The 17390-nt window shown below is 27.2% G+C and overlaps 1 long non-coding RNA gene across 1 annotated transcript in view; it reads right to left on the bottom strand.

The window, feature by feature from the left end:
- Positions 1-17390, bottom strand: part of LOC141527203 (uncharacterized) — a 70051-nt gene that overhangs the window by 1450 nt on the left and 51211 nt on the right. The window lies entirely within an intron of this gene.

Raw genomic sequence — 17390 nt, 5'->3', positions numbered from 1 at the left:
CAAATGTGTTATCAAAGTAAAAGAGTCAATTAAACGTAAATAATCCAGTAACATAGAATAAAATATATACATGTAAATTAAAAACTAAAGATATTTTACCAAGCTTCACTAAAAAAGTAGCTCATTGAAAATATATCGAAAAAATAAATCATCAACTACTGATAATTATAAATTATAATAAATGGATGAATGATGAATATTGAATAGTAAATAATTAATTTTAAGGAAATATTTATATGTACAAAAAAAAAAACTCTTTCATCTCGTAGGAACCTGACCAAAATGTCTTACGCTAATAATTTATTTTTATCGTGCAAGTAAATAATTGTTTTGGATTGACGGTATTTGTGTAAAAAATTCTTTTTGAAACATTTTTATTCTTATTTTTTTTTTTTTTTTATATTGGATCTTTTCTTTTAGAAAAAAATTTTTAATCATAATAATTTTAATATAAAAAATTTATATCCACACATATATATTTTTGCCGAAGATGTATATGTGGTCAATTTGTTAAACTTAGAAAAAATAATTAAATTGGTTTAAAAAAAAATTTTTTTTTTTAGCCACGAAAATTATTTTGACTCTTTAAAATAATTTTCTTGACTTGAAAAATTTTTTTCTGAATTAAGTTAATTTTTTTAAATTTCTAAATTTCATTGAAAAAACCGATTTTATCATATGACTATTCTGGACACAAAATTTTCGGGAAAAATATAAAATATGTGAGGACATATTTTTTTTTTTTTATTGTCTGCATTTTTTTATACATGTTAACATAAAAATTTTTCCCTAGCGAAATAAATAATAAAAATTCACATTAAAAATAATAAATACCACGAAAACAACTTAATTTTTTCAGAATCCCTCGAGATTTATTTCTCATTACAAACGGCTCAATTTAATTCTCAGTAAGACTTAACACGAAGCAAAATAAAAGTATATCTGCTATAAAAGTGTACAGAAACTCTACTTGGTTCTATTTTATAGTAAATGATGAAATGAGAATCCCGATAAGCCGCTCACGAGAACCCGCACAGTAGTGTCGGCGTCTACGATAAAAATAAAACTTAAATTTTAAATAAAAAACAAAAAAAAAATGTACAGACGACTTTACTTTCAAATACTCTGTTTATTCTAGATTCTCGATAATCGTGGGCGTTTGCCCTACTTACCCCTCAGTCTGAACACATGTAAACTCAATAAAATGCACATACATACACACTTGATCACACAAACATTCACAAACTGACTCAATAGAACACGTGATGTTAATTTTTTATGACTTTTAATTTACTAAAAAATTCTGTGATTTAAATTTTTTATGCTTGAATAAATTTATTCGTGAAAATAGTTGATGATTATTCACAAAAATTCTTTCGGTAAATTTTCGTCCATAAATTTATTAAAAAGTATGACTGGATTCATATTTAATAAAAATAATTACAAAAAAATGAATTAATAATGTGACTAACAATGAACGGTGCTAATGAAAAATTTAATTAAATAAAATAAAATAAGTAAAAAAAAAAAAAAAAAAAAAAAAAAAAATAACAATTTACCACTGTTACCTTGTCCTATAGTTTAATTAGTGTAAGAATTTTGAAATTATAAAAAAACGTTGCGTGACAAAAAAATTAACGATATAATTAATTTAACCGCATTGTTACTGTCATTCTGCGAAAAAAAAATTGAATTATTTTTATACAGTAATTATTGAAAAAAAAAAAAATATATATTAATAATAATTAATTAAAACTAACGTGATCTTTGAATTTATTTGGACAAAAAATGAGCATTGATATTATTATTAATAATATTTATTAAAGAGTGAAAGAAAAAAAATTGACATGCCGCGTATGAGGGTTTGGAGTTCAGATGCTCGCTTTATATTTTTTAGATGTTATAAATATATACATATGTGGTGGATAATTCTATTTGTGGTGTTTAAAGTTATAGATATATTATATCATAAATAATATATTATGTATTAACAATAATAATAATTATAATAATAGTAATAATAACGAAGGCCCGTTGACCGTAAACACAATTGGTGAAATACTAACGGGCCTCGGAAGTAATTATGGTCCGGGCTTTAATCGTAATGCACGCGACGAGCTGACATATTTAATTAAAATGTTTTACACTCGTTCGTTCATTTATTATTAATTCATTCATTAAATGTCGACTTGACGAGTGCAATTATCAATTATATATTAACATTATACATACAAGTTGGTTTTGGGTTTATTTATCGTTATATAGAGATTATAAATGTCGATTATAATTAAAATTTTAGAGTAAATGATAATGATGGTATTGAATGATATTAAATAAAAAAAAAATTTATTGTTTTCATTAATTAATATAATTAGTAAAGATTTTAGAGGTAATTTTTTATATTTTAAATTTAATCAAGTTTTTTTTTTTTTTTTTTTTAAATAAAATTGTAGAAATTAAAAATAAGAAGGCTTGAGTGTAATTTATTAGTTAAAAATTTATTTTAAAAAATTCCTCAATTTTTAGTTATTCAAATTAGCGCGCGAAAAATAATAATAAGCTTAAAGAATTTTTTTTATCAATCAATTTTTGAATTTTCATAAAAACTCCGCCATTATTTAATTTAAAAAAAAATTGCTGTTATTTTTAAAAATGAAATTAAAAAAATTACGTAAAATTTTTTAAATGGGTCCAACCATAAAAAAAAAACTCATTGAAATTTCAAATTAATAGAATTCGTCTGTAGTAAAAATTGTTTTAAATTTTTTCAATTCAGTTAAACTAAAATATTAACTGTAAAAAAGTAAAACTTTTATATTTTCATTGAATAATTTATCATTAAAAAAAAAAATAAAATTGTAAACATATATATAAATATATATTTACTGTCTTTTAAATCGTAAGGTGAAATGTGTAACGAGTTGATTAACAATGACATTGATAATCCATTCAACGTACACCACACATTAACATATATCATACGTCATATAATAAATAATGTAATATTGTACTGGAATTAACAGACATTCGACATAACGAAGTGTAGTTTGAAGTGTATATGCTACTGTTTTCATTAAAAAAATTGTACAAGAAAAAAAAATAATAATTGTAATATCAATAATAATTAATAATTCACATACATACTACCACAGGAATATTATAATTAAATAATAAATTAAGCAAACAACAATAATTGTAATTATTTAAAGCATCCAATGGCCATCTGATAAATTATAAATTATTAAATTATAAATTGTAAACTGTGACCTATTTGTAATGCAAATAATGGTAAATAAATCTTATTACTTATTATTATTAATTATTACTATAGAAAATATTTATTAATTATGCCTACAATAAATAAAGTAAAATTGTCATTACTATTTATTTTGTTATTTATTTCATTAATAACCCTTTATTAATTAACATTTTCCTTATCCATAAATTTTTGTATTTATTTTTAGTTATCATTTGTGAACTATAAATAAATAAAATATTGTTTTATTAAATAATGACTTTTGTTAAATTGCACTGTAGTTTCTTAAATATTGACGTTTTTAAAGATATAAGCTCATTCTGATGTTACACTCATCAAGAGCTTTCATTTGAGTACCTACATCAATTTTTCATATATTTTATATATATTATATATATGTATATATGAAAAATATATCAAAAATTCATGTGGGTACTCAAATGAAAGCTCTTGATGAGTGTAACATCGGTATGAGCTTAGATCTTTACAAATGTCAATAGTTGACCAGATATAAGGTCATTTCTTAAAGTCTCGATTAAGCATAAGCTTTAATAGTTATTATCACTATTAAAAAAAATAATGTATTTAATTATTAAAATTGCTTCACAGTTACTTTTACATAAATGAAAACAATATTTAACGCATTAATGTGGAAGCAAAAATATTTGTGGTTGTGAGCCAGTAACTAAATTACCAGACTGGTCGATCGATAACGACATAAACCGGGTTTAAACTCAAACGCGCAAAGTTGAAAAAGCCATAAACGAAATAATGTCCCAATGGTTGAATTTTGGTTAAGCGAAATATAATGAAATTACTGGTTAGCCGCGTCGCATATAATGTAAAAAATATGAAATTCTATTTAAATGCAAATACACAAAGGATATGTGTGTTACCTAACAGCGGTGAAAAAAAGCATATGCTAAAGCACACGTGTCGCGAACCCAAAGATTTGCCATTATATTGAAACTTATTTAAACTATGCTCGAAAACTTTTTGCTTCTTTTGAATAAATTTTATTTCAATATTTAACCTTCGTTTTATTGAGAAAATTTTAATAAAAAAAAAAAAAAAAAAAAAAACCTCCGATTTAAGAACTGGTTCTTATCACATATAATTTCTAGAGCCAAGAAAATTTACACTCCAGTCAAAAAAAATTTTTTTTCAGTGTATTTGAGAAGTGCAAATTGAAGCTACGTCACCACAAGAAGAAATCGTTTGCTTGAATAAATTAGTAATTATATAATTTTTAAAAGTTAGTATGCTGATTTCATTTAACCACTTTTAATAACCCCACACTGTCCACAAAATGTTAAAATTGTTTTATTAAAATGTCAATAACTTAATATAATTTAAAATGTAATCGGATAAAGCTTAACCCGCCTGGCTGATTTGATTCCAATAGAATCTGGTTAGAGCAATAATTCGGTGTTTTCTTTCTCAGCAATTCGAGTACTTTTTTGGGTTAGCTATCTGACACTCGAGTCGAGATTATATTGGGGCTTCGGGTCGATTAATATACATATACACTTGTGTTACATACGTGTGTAGCCACGTAGAAGTGAAATATGTAAGGACACAAAAGCAAAATAAAGAGACGGTGAAAAAAATGTCACATGACACTGACGTAACAGTCCGAAAGGGATTTTTTTATTAAGACCGCGCTCTAAAGAGAACAATTGAAAGGAACTATTTAGAGCTTGGCAACTCGAGGTGCCTTTTTAATCGGTCAGATCAAGTGGCTCGTGTTGTGACAGCAATTGTAAAATTATATCAACCAACTTTCAATCCGTTTTATTCGCTGTACTGTGGGAACTGTTAACTCTTTTCACTTAGTTATATTTTGTCGATAGTTTTCATTATTTTATTTGCATTTTTTTTCAATTGTACAATCCACACATTTTATCGGAGTTTCTTTATTTTATTAAGATTCGCCGCATTGATTTTTAGTAACATATGTTACATTCAAAGGAAGAAAGTTATTTAAGTAGAAAATTGTATACTTGTAATATAGATGACCTGGTCAACTAGAATTGACAAAATAATTCTGAGGGTATGACGCATTTAGCCTTCACTTCAATGAAATTAAACGCAAGTAATAGTTATCGATTGAATTTTACGATAATTCCAGAAGATGATGTTAGTACATCATGTATATACTAATTCTAAAATTATATTTTAAAATAATGTTGTTTTAGTTAAAAAAGCGGGATTTTTTTTTAACTTTAACTTTTTGGTAAATTTTATTTAATAAGAAGTCAAAAATTAATAAATGTCAACTTAAATGAATTAATTATAAAAAATAATTTTTTTATAATTGCACTTTACATTTTCTACGTAAGAAATTTTTATCTTACATATTTTTTTTTCATTATTTATCTGTTAAAAAAAAAACCCTAAAATTTTTTAAATATTTTATTTTTGATAAAATTTTATAAATTGGATAATTTTTCTAAGTAAAAATGTGACTTTAATTAAAAATGCAAGAACTTATAAAAAATGTGACTTTATAATTTATTTAATAATCAATTAATAACTATACTTAACTGTTAATAAGGTAAAAAAATAATGGATAGTGATCAAAATCATAAATCAGTATCAAATCTTTGATCACTGCCCCCAGTCCTGAATAAACATGACAATAAATGTTTAATAAAGATAATAGGTACTAAATCAAAATTTTTTTATCTATTGATAAATTATACAGTACCTCCATGAAAAGTGACTGCATAAAAACCATTTTTATTTATGAATTTAAATGACAGCAGTAATCTGATACAAAGTAAAGTATAGCAATCACTGATCAGCAATCGCTGTTCGGTTATACCATTACCATAACATCAACATCACCAAAGTGACTCTAAAACACTTAGGCGCAATTGATTTCTAGATTACAGAGTACCAAAGCTCTTCTGGCGCTTTGAGCTAAGAACTGCAAGCAAAGGCTAAAATTAAAAAGCCAAGAGTCAAAGATAAAATGGGGTAGGCGTTAGCAATTTAAACACAAGGGTCCTACTTACAGTTCCTGCTTATATTCTGTATGTGGGGAATTTTTTAAGTGTAAGAGAATAAATAAAGTTTAAAGACCTGATCTTATCTCGGTCGTGTCAAATTACCAACATGCTGGACAGCACTCTACTCAGACCTATTTTTATTGTTATTAGTTAATAGTGTATTGGTAGAGGGTTGAAATAAAAAAAATATACGGGTATAAATAAATGAGCTTTTTTTATTTATATATTTTATATTACGGAGAGTATAGGTATGTACCATACAGACCTCGCGTGTTTCGATTATCCACTATTTTATGGGCTATTAAAGTCAACTGTAATACTGTAGCGAGTGTAAAAATCGTACCCAAGAAAAACGATATTTGCTCGCCGATAATATCCTTGAGACTTTAATCATCCATTAAAAATTTTTTTTTTACTTAGATTACATGAATAAAAAATTATTTTACCGCTTTTTTTATCAATGTAAAATTTTTTATTGAACTTAAGGGTGCTTTATGATTTGGTAAATAATTTCATGACTTTTTTTAGTACGCTTTAATACATTTAAATAATATTTTTAACTTCCTGAAGATTTTCAAAAATCGGGAAGTTATTTTTTTCACCCCGTTTTGCAAAAATCAAGCTTTCATCAGATTTTTCCTAATTTATTTAATTTTAAGTAGATGTCACGACAAGAAAAGACACCAACAGGTTATGGGTTTGTTTTTTTCGCACGCACCAGTGCTGCCTCTCTTTACAGACTATCGCTCACTTACTTCCACTCACGTAAATTATCGAAAGTCACTAACTTTAAATATTTTGTATAAAAAAATTAATACCGCTCATTTATGTTATTTTTGATAAAAAATACTTGTTATAACTTCAATTAAATATTTTTAATTTAAAAAAAAAAAATTCTAAGAGAAGTATAAAATTCTAAGAAAACATGTTAAATGTACGATTTTTAATTGCTAATATTTTTAATGCTAATACAATATTTTTTAATGCTTAATATTTTAATTGCTAAAATTTCTAATGCTTTAAGAGGACACTTAAAAGTAAGTGTATTTAAAAATTGAATAATATTTTAAGACAAATGATTTATGACGATACCTTTTCAAAAAAATAAATTTAAAACATTTCTGAGCTAATTTTTGAACATATTGATCGTAAAATCGATTGATATCTTCTTACGGATGAAATATTAAATTAAAATAATTTTAATTGTGTCTCAGAGATGGCGCTATTGTGATTATCTAAGACAAATTTTTTTTTATAATTAAATAAATCAGTAAAAAAGACGAATCGATTTTATAATTATTTGTTGTCAATTATTATTTGAAAGGCCGGCGGAAAATGAGTTAAAAGAGTAACAGAATAATTTAGTTTATTATCACATCATCTAGCATCTGCTGTCGCGAAAAAAGGACACAATAATTGAAGGCAAAAAGAAAAGGAGTACAAAAGAAGATAAAGAGATGTAGATGTATATACACGTAAAATAAAGAGTGAGGAAGTAGCTTTGAAAGTAATAATAATAATAGAGAGTAGGATTGAATTGACGTCAAATTGAATTATGTTGTCCCGGCAAAGCGTGTGCCACCAGCTTCTGCCCTCGCTACAATCTTTTCATTACATTTAACGACGCTTAGGTATACTTTTTTTATATAATACAATAATATAATGTTATATTTTATATTAAAAGCAAGAGTTGCTTCGTTACATAATACACTGCACCGTAGATTGTAAACTGAAGGCTATTATCGTCTTTGTTATAGATAAACAGATAAAGGGGGCTTGGTATTATTTATTCGATATTTTGGGCCGAAAGTTGTCAAAGGTGGATATCAACCGTGATGCGTATTTACATTCTTGTTCAATAACCGCAGATAAAAATCGATTTATTTATTGCTTTCATCACATCACCTGGTTTTTTTGTAGAAAAATATTTTTTTGTTCTTTGGAAAGATATATTACTCTATGGAAAAAATTGGTCATTCTCTAATTATTAAGTTAGCCGTCAGCTGTTAATTTTAAAAATTTTTTTAATAAATTTTATTAATTTTAACATGTGAAACTTTTTAATTAAATTTTTTTTTATAATAATTTAATTGCTATAAAATTCTAAAAAAATTTTTAATATCTGTCAACTTCTATAATAAGCTTAAATTAGGAATTAATAAAGGTAAAATGATGAAGACAACTCTTGCAACATGCATTGCACCCATTCGCAGTTTTTCTGCAAAATTTATCATGATCATGACCACGAAAATAAAAATTAATATTTTATTTTGCAGAATATTTGATTAATTAATTGAAATTTAGGATCTAAATATAGACAATTACATTTATGGACAACACATGATATGAGACGACATACAACACGTTACTCGCAAGTATTATCTCCATTTTGGTCCAGACAAGGTATCAATATAATTAATAAGCCCGATACTACAGTGCTTTGTGGTAGCTTCCAGATAATCCCAGTCTATAGAGAACAATGTTTTACTATATATGTAATTACATCTTCTCCTATAAGCTTAATTCGTGTCACGTGTCGTGGTCGAGATCTGTCAACAGAAGTAATCTCACCGACGGATGCTTCTGAATTAGGTTTATACAGAATACCGTATATAGTATGCACTAAAACTCACGTAAAGGATGGTGAAATGTTTCATGTCGAATACTTGAGTTATATATTAACTTGAGACATTTTCCCAAGAAACTTGAAACTCTCTGTCATTCGTTAGAAAATTTATTTTGGATTAAAAAAAAAAATAGAACCTCTATAACTTTTTGGAAAAAATTAAATTGAGGCACATTTCTTTTTTCAAAAATTTTTCACTCGATTTTAGACAAATAAAAATATGTATTTAAATTTTTTTTACAGTGTTTACTTTTTACAAGAAAAAAATCATCAAGTTATTCGTTGTCAAATTATAAAATTATAAAGTTAAATAGAACTTCCTTAATTAATTAAAATTTGAACTTTTCAAATTAAAAAATTCTATAACATCTCAATCGATTTAAAAAAATTTTTTTATATATTTACATTATTTAATTTTTTCATTGAACTTTAGCTTATCGAGGTTCTACTGTAATAAATTTTCAATTACATACCCAACAATTTTAAGAGACTGTTAAACAACGGTAAAATTAACGATAAGAATTAATAAGTAAAACATCTAATAAATCTTGCGGTCTTAAATCAAACCACCTCATGACTTGATCATCCCTTAGACGTTAATATAAACATACATTTATGTAAGTTCTTTATGTTTATATTGTACCAAAAGCAGCATAAGCAGTTTTAATTTGAAATCTAGTCGAATAACTTAGCTCTGCACGCGATGGGACCAACGCTCATGTGCTGAAGTATAACTGGGTGTGGCTAATGCAAATCGTTCTTCAATGTATGCTTGAGTGGTTTCGAATTAAATAAAGAATATTATATTATATTACATTATATTATTATGTAACCAAACGTGAGAGATGATGTGTAATGTATATAAAAGGGAATTATCGCGGTCGCCGGTAGCTTCCGACAGCCGGAGTTGCGAAACCGGATGAAGATACCACCAGCCGTCACAAAATGGCCGATTGTTTATTATTTTCAACATGCTTTGTATTATTCTCCACACTTTCTTGATCAGAAATTTGCTGAGTTATTTTCTTGTGATTAGATCTTTGATTAAGACTAATTATTTCGTTATGATGAATCAGAATTGTCGTTTGATAGTTGGTTCTATTTATTGAGTCAAAAATAATTTGATTTTTTTACGTTTAAATGATTCATGGTAATTAATTTTTGGTAAAAAAATCTTCCACTAATTTTCAGTGGTGAAATCTGATTCCCTAAAAAAAAATGATTTTGATACGCTCTCACGCTACTTCAACAGTATCTTTTGCCACTGTACACCCTAATGGAATTCGTAATGCAAATTATCAATAACCGTCTAAAAAATGATAATAAGCGTTAATTTCTTAATGGATCAAAACCACAATTTACGTCACATAGATAATGTACTGTAGTAAGGAAGCAGATTTCTCCAATCCAAGTACATTGCTGGATTAATTAGTAAGCTCTTGATGCACCGAGCTTCCATGTCTCTTTCAAGCCATCAAATTTTAAACCAATAATCCGCTCCCTCATCTGCTTCTAAAGTAATACCCCTACCGTAAATTTATAACTAATAACTAATTAGATTATCCAATGTACCACCAAAATCTTGCAAATAATTCAACACATTCTCTTCTTCTATCAAAATGAAATCCGACAGCCAGAAATGAAGCCATTGTTGAATATTAATTACAACACTTTCGCAGGAAAATGACAAATACAATCCGTCGAGTTTGTTCAGTATGAATCGCATCAAGAATAACGATGCAAAAATCTCATAATTAATTAAAGTACACCGGCATAATAACAGTTTTAAATAAGTCAGCGTTTAATTTGTGAAACAGTTAATTCAAATTTGCGAGACGTGAGATAATTACCATGGGACAAAAGTACCATGATCCGTCCATTATATTCGTGGAATGTATTGTATATATTTATATATATATATATATATATATATATATATATATATATATATATATATATATATATATATATATATATATATATATTTATTTATTTATTTCATTTAATTGAAACTTGGATTTGAATTCAGATATTTCTCGTTGTCAGCTCAATCCATAAAATGTTACTTTTTCTTCTTCTTCTTGGTGGTTCTCTGTTAATACAACGACGCACGGCGTGTCAATCCCACATGAATCTATTTGTCTTTATTCAAAGTTCCTCGGTAGCTTTTAATTGTCGGACATTTCTCGAGATGAGTTTCGTTGTACAAACTCCAGCTTGAGAACTTTGTTGAGATGAATTGTGTGCAGGGTAAGTCTGCAGCTACGTTAGTGTCTTTACTTTAACCCTCTTCTACCTTCTACCTTCTACCTTCTATTTTGTACCTTCTACCCACGTCAATTTCAAGTCACTGATTTCTGTATACTGAATTACGCCTCTCGAAATCTTGTTGCATAATAAAATGTGTACTGTGCATGTTTGCCACCATAATTACCCGAGTGAATTCTAATTACCACCAAATTCTCACATGATTTATCTTATAGATCCTCATCTGCGGAGGATATATTTGCATAAAAGTTTATACATTTAAGCTGCGATTGACGCTCATTATATAACTTTGTGGGATAATAAATATGGGGTTGTTTAATTTTTTTAATATTTATTTTCGAAATTTAATAATGCCTTGATTTAATTATTAATTAATTTAAATTACAGGCTAAGAATACTCTCTATCCTTTGAGAATTTTTTTTTTTTTTTTTTTTTTTTTCATTAGTTAGTAATTAATAATTTTGTTTTAAGCGATGTGGTTTTACCTCACCACCTTGACTTCCAGAGACGAGCTGTTGATTTGAGTGAAAAATTGTAAAATCCAGCAATCAAGAGCGACAACAATTTCCCTCGAGGGTTCTTTTAGGTCAATCATGATTGCAATCGATGAGAATTTCTGTTTTAATAAATTTTATTTTGTGATGGGCATGGAGAGAATTTTTTAGATAAAAATCATCGATTAATTTAATTTAAGCGGTCAAGTGTATTATGCTTGAGAAAAATGTTTGTGCTTTTGGTTGATGAAAAAAAAATTTTTTTTTTTAAAGAAATCGGATTGAAAAATAAAAAATATTGGAACTAGGGATATGTATGAATTAAAAGAGTTTAAAAATATTGAATAAGCATTTTTGGTTTGAGATTCAATTTACAGAATGCGTGGATAATAAAATGTATGATAAAAAAAAATAAAATTTACTATTTATAGAATTGAAGTTCTGCTCTGCATTTGATTAAAAATCAATTATAAAATAATAAAAAATTTTCATCAATATCTGAAATAATTTCTTTCAGTTGAAAAAAAATTTATATTTATTTTTGTCTAATAAAAAAAAAAATGTTTCAAAGGTTCTCATGTAATTATTTATTTTTAAACTTATTTAAGAAATAAAGTAAAATAAAGTAAAAGTATTTATTTTTAAACTTATTTAAGAAATAAAGTAAAATAAAGTAAAAGTCCATTTAAATTAAAACTAAACTCTAAAGTTAAATTATATCTTACTAAATCTTTTAATTATTACATCAAAATAATTAAATAAATTTGTATTTTAAATAAATTAACCGATAAATAAATGAGTTCTGTGAAAAGAAAGTAATTACGCTCGATATTGACTGTCGACACGAATTGTTGTTAAATTACAAAAATAAATCCAATGAAATAAAAGAGAATATGGTAGAATTAAGAATAAATCAATTAATTTCCGTAGTAAAAGTCTACGTCGGGAGGAATAGAAAAGGGAGATAAAGTTGAGCGAGTTTGATGAATGAAGACTTACAAGATTTTTATCTCTTCTTTACGTGAATTTAAGTACTTTGTTAAATTTATGTAGGTTATCTCCCAGCATTTATGTAATTGATATGAAGCCTTACGAAATTAGCCGACATCAATCAAACAAACGCCCAATTATTTCCTGCTGTTTGCGTTCGATTTACGATTCTCAATTCACAATTATAAGCCTATAGCTTATAAAGCTTCGGACGTATTGTACTAAATTTGAAGCAAAAGTTTGAAGTGAGTTAATAATGTTTAGCACTATATAAATTATATATCGCAAAAATAATTATTGTTTGTCGTATAGTACAAAAAAAAAAAAAACTTCAAATATGAGTAAACATTTAACTTCTACTTGAATTATTTTTATCATATATAAACGTTTAAATTTATGAGAAAAGTTTTTCCACTCTTGGTTACTCGCGTCGCGAAAAAGCAGTGTGGGAGCATATGGAAATAAACTCAATAGGGGAATTCAAATAAGTATTTGTTCAGTAGCTTACTTTGCCAAATCAGAGATAATGATGAGAGAATTGATGAAACAGAGGGTGCTTGGATAAATATTTCACCAGTAGTTGAGTAATAATTATATTTATTATGCCGATAGCTAAATAAATATTTGAAAGTTCAGCTTTGCTTCATCGTCATTAATTACGCTCTTTACAAACTGTTTATAAATATTAACTATAATTTTTATTTGTTTTATTTTTTTACTATTAATTTATTCTTCTTCAAATTCAATGCAATTATAAAAAATTTTTTTATTCAATCAATATAATATTAAATAATGTAGATTATACTTTGAAATTATTTCAAATAATTTTTTTTTTGTATAAAAATAAAATTAATAATCATAATTAAATGGCTGTAAATTTTTTTTAAGTTAAATTGTTTCTAAATAAATAAATTTATAAATAGTAAATAAATTTTTCTTTCAGAGTAATTTTTGAAAATTGTTGATTATCATAAAAAAATTTTCTTCGATCCAAGATACAAGACTATTCCTATCGCTATTGACAAAACAAATTATATCAAATGAATCTCAATATTTTTCCAACAATTCCAAACAAATAAAAAAAAAAAGGTAAAGTCAAATAGCTACTAATAACATCTGATGATAATATTTTTTTACCCAAAGCGTAAAAGTACGGTCAGTATTAAGGGATCATCAACAAAAGTTGTATAAAGTAGTTTTCTCTGGACACAATAGCCAGTGAGTAGCAGTCATACACACATGGTTGTCCACGAGCCAAGATAACTTTTCCTGGCAGCTGTTATGTCTTTTACGGCAGACACTACACACCCAATCCCAATTCCTTGTTCAGAATAAAGTGTAGAGAATAGATCCAAGAGAGATCTGGGACAAAAGTATCATGCAGGACGTATTTCTCTCTAGGACATATTCTCGTGCTCTTTTCTTATACGAGGATCAACGACCAAGGAGGTTCAGTGAGTAATTTTCCAGGACATCGATTCCCAATAACGAGCTCAGAGCTCAGGGGGTGGATTGTCGAGGCCACCAGTGTCTGGTTGTACGCCTATTTCCAAGAGTCACATGTACACGCTACTGTCTCCAGAAAAATCGTGCTCGACTTGTTCGTATGCTCTTCTATTCTATTAAACTTTTTTTCATCTACTGTGGCTTAGCTCTCATCAACACCACAACGATCTTCTTCATTTTTTATCCCCTTTCTCGCTCAGGCTCAGCGATACCCTTTTTACACCAATACACGCCCGTCCCAGAAATCCTCTTTGTTAAACTTGGGCAAGACATTTACCCCCCCCCTACCCCCCTACTCTCTACTTACTCCCCTTTTTCCTTCTCTTCAGAGTGGATCAGTAAATAGTACACAGTATATGCCAGAGTAAATATTGAAGCCACCACGTACCACGTAGGCACTGAAACCAATCCGCTGTACGTCTATTCGCGCGTGGTCAATTGTTATTAATGATCTTGAGTGGCTTTTAGTCTTTATCCTCATCTCCATCGTTCCAACCAGAACAAACCTTTCGACCTTTGAAGGTTACAATTACAATTATTAATTTTTATACCAAGATATTATAATCATTAATTATTTATTATTATTATTATTATATCTTTTGCCATCAGAAATTTTAAACGCTGGTGATTTAAAAGTTCAAAAAAATTTTACAAAAATGATTTTTTCACGGAAGGTCCTTAAATATTCAAATTATCAAAATGAAGATAATTTTTGGAACTCTATTTTTAATCTAAAACCTTCCACTGAAATATTGAAAGAAAATTTATAAAAAAAAAAAAAACTATAAATTATTTATAATTCACGATATATATAGTAGATATGTATAGACTTCGATTTGAAGTATTATAAAGCGTCTGGCATAGTAAACCGCACGAACGAACGCTCAAGAGGTTGGAGGTTGGAGTCGTCGCGTGGCTTTTAGTTATATCAAATTATACGGCTCGGTGATTCCACATCGACAATATGCTACTTGTTTATTTACCGAATCAGTTCTCAATGACTGCATTCGTACTGCAAAGAGTGTACCATGTAAGGAATAAGAATTTACATCGAACTTCTCTTTCTCTCCATCTAATCCGACTGGGTAACTGCGCACAAAGAGACCTACAGATCAATGTTATTTATATAAAATTTATACATAGACTTTGTTTATTGTTCGATCGAATAAACGGAAGTATACAAACAGTAACGTTAACGACGCCTCCAATTGAATGACGATGTGCGAAAATACTCGAGGGAGAAATATCCATTACTATACAAAAGAGACAGAGTCTCATTATCGTCATGATACTTCAATCTTTGCTTCGCTTGTTATATGGGTTCCTCCATATGTGTAAGGTCCCGTGGGATAAAAGTCACGCGGCTACTTTTAATAACACACTTATCAATTATTATACCGTGATATTCATTTTTTATAATTGTATATAAGCTTTTTTTATATGTATGCAATTTTTATTTAAAAAAAAAAAAAAAATAATAATAATAATAATAATTTATATTCAACAAATACCTCAACATATTGTTCTCATATTACGTGCATTAAATTAATAATTTTTAATGCTTGACCAGCCTACTGAAAACAGGTGAAAGCAAATGAATTAATCCAAACAAAAATGATAAATTGCATTTCCCTGAGAATAGAATTGCAAAGCTTTACTTATTCCAAAATGCTTTTAAAACGAGTAAAGTACGATTAAATGCTACAATAAACAGCCATTTTATAGAATAATATCTTTAGTGATTTAGTACAAAACTTTTAGAGCTGATTAATGAACCCTCTTGTTTGTTTTTCTGTTTTTATTATTATTAATTTTAATTATCAAACATTTAGACAATTCATGAAAATTTGAATAAAAAATCAAAAAGCTTACATATCATCCAAACTTTTTTCAATAAATTTCAAACAAAAAATTTAATAATTAAATAAAAAAAAAATGATAGATTGCCATTTATTAATATTTGTCATGATAATTAAATTTCAGTTTGAATAAATTATCTGATAAAATATAATATAGAAGAATTAATTAAATGTTATAGATTAAAATTATGAATATTGAAAATGAAAGATATAAATACTGGTATTTATTATAAAATCCATATTATTTAAAATATCATCGACTCATGGGCCTCCAATCACACTCAATGAATAATAATTAATTCAAATCGGCAAGTCCATTATTCAATTTACGGCTTACGGATATTGATATCAAGCACATTTTCACTTGACAATCAACAATCAAAACACTCTTATGTACTTCACACAACTCAAATATTGCGGTGCATATTCCTTTTCCTCTTTCTCTCATTTATATAAATATATATTGTACAATATTAATTTAACCGACTACCACTTTTTGTATCCGAACACACACACACAAATACAAAGTATCGTCTAGCTGTCAATTTAGTGGCTCGACTCAACCAATTGCTGGTCCTCGACAATGAGAGAAACTATATTCTTCTTCAGTGCACTCACATTCATCCATTTCAATAAAATACATGCTTCTCTACCCTCTTCACTCTAACCAACTGTTACCTCAAGCATTTCATTATATCCTGCAGGATATCCAATCCAATCGAATATTTTTTTCTTTTTTTTCAGACTATTCATTCTCATCCGAACGAACAATTGCCAGACAGAAGAAAGTTGCCATGTCATTAATACGAATTTCGTTTCGATGTATTGTGTATTTACAATTATACACATAATTATGTAATTGCATTATTTCATCAATTGCTATCCAAAGTTATATCAATAACGATTAATAAAAACAACTGGAACTAAAATAGATTCCGAATATTAATTCTCATATTTCCCTAAAGAGTTCCAAGTGATTTTAATGAATAACTTTAAGCATCAGCGCTTTGAGCGAGATAAATATTTGTCTATTTAAATTTTAAATCCAATCAGAAGGTTTAGAATAAAAGCAATCAATCAATCTACTTCGTAAATCATCGCGTGTTTCTTAATGTCTAATTTATACTTCTCGTTACTATCACAGAGATCATTTATATCCTAACAAGAGCTTTTAATTTATTGTCTCAGTGTTTTGCTTCTAAGAATTGGCTGACATTTGAATAAATCTTCCTTTAAAATGTATCAGTTAACAGAAATTAAAAATTAGTGACTTAAAAATTGGAAAATTTATATTTATATAATAGTAATAATATTTATTACCAGTTAAAAAAATAGATGCATAGAATACTTAACAAAAAGAAATAAATGTACACAAT

The sequence above is a fragment of the Cotesia typhae genome, unplaced genomic scaffold (assembly GCF_013202065.1).
Source record: "Cotesia typhae breed Kobodo isofemale line unplaced genomic scaffold, CoteBio_Ctyphae contig_4, whole genome shotgun sequence".
Classification (NCBI taxonomy): domain Eukaryota; kingdom Metazoa; phylum Arthropoda; class Insecta; order Hymenoptera; family Braconidae; genus Cotesia; species Cotesia typhae.
Note: the sequence above shows the minus strand (reverse complement) of the source record. Positions and strands in the feature narration are given on the sequence as shown.